Here is a 1,190-nt window from a genome sequence, read left to right on the forward strand (position 1 = left end):
ATNTAGGGGATATGCGCGTATATTTATACACCGTCTTTTCCACCATAATGAGGTAAAATGCCATTATGGTGCAACGTGAGCGTTAGATGCAAGCGTTGTAGCCTTGTGTGAATTTTCTATTTGTTTTTGTTGTTTCAAGAAAATTCATACAAGGGATATGACGAGTGTAATACATACATATTTTATTTTAGCCTGAGAGGCTGTATTTTATTGAGCGTTGGAGACTGGCCGGAGCCAGTCATGAAATTCCAGTTTTCGTGTTGAGTGTTTTGAGCTGTCGCTTGCAGCATATTTTCTTTTCTATGGAAAAGTAAAAATTGGGAAAGCATAAAGAATTATTTCCTTTATTTTATTTTTGTCCACTCACTCTAATGTTATTAAATGTTTTCCCCTGGGCCTTTCGTTTTAAATTGCCCAGTCTGCAGAGTTCGGGTTGGATCTAGTATGAGGCGAGGCATAGTCACCCGCATTTCTGCCAGTTTTCATCAGTAGGTTACCTGTTCAACCTACTCATGTTTTCTTGCTTCCGTTTGTGTTTAGTAGCTCTGAATACTTTAGGATTATTGTAAATTATGTGATGTTTAGAAGTGTTGAATTAAGAGTGAAATTTGGAATTTTCGAGTTAGGGTTGTCCATCTGCAAGGGAGATTTTCTCAATCTTTTCAGTAAATTTTCCTTGGAGGTGGTCCCCGCACGACTTACTCCGGGTTTCAGGGTGAAATTTGGGGTGGGTCGTGTCATAATCCAAGCTAGACGGGTGCATGTGAGCACAAGCGCTTGGATCACCTTCTAGAGCAGAAGGAACAACGAAGCATTAGACCTTGCCATCACGTATAAGATCCTTGATCTTATTCTTAAGTGTCTTTGCAATTGTTGGTGTTGTGTCATCATCAAGGTGATATTTGCACAACCGAGCCGTTTTGCTTCCAAATTTCGTTTTAGGGAACTTTGCTCTGTGGGAGAGAGGGAATGTTAGTGTATGAGGCGTTGACAACTGTGAACACCTCATAACGTTGAGCTGGAGCTTTGAAGTTCTTGTAAAGCTTGACATTGTTGTCTCGACTAGTGCGGTAAGCATTGTTACTGTAGTCGTTGTGCTTATTCTTCTTATGATGTTGTTGTCCCGAAGATTAAGAGCAGAGTAGTCGCTCTTCTTAGAGTTTTTTAGAAAAAAAAAAAAANAAAAAAAA

The sequence above is a fragment of the Fragaria vesca genome, linkage group LG1, assembly GCF_000184155.1.
Source record: "Fragaria vesca subsp. vesca linkage group LG1, FraVesHawaii_1.0, whole genome shotgun sequence".
NCBI lineage: Eukaryota > Viridiplantae > Streptophyta > Magnoliopsida > Rosales > Rosaceae > Fragaria > Fragaria vesca.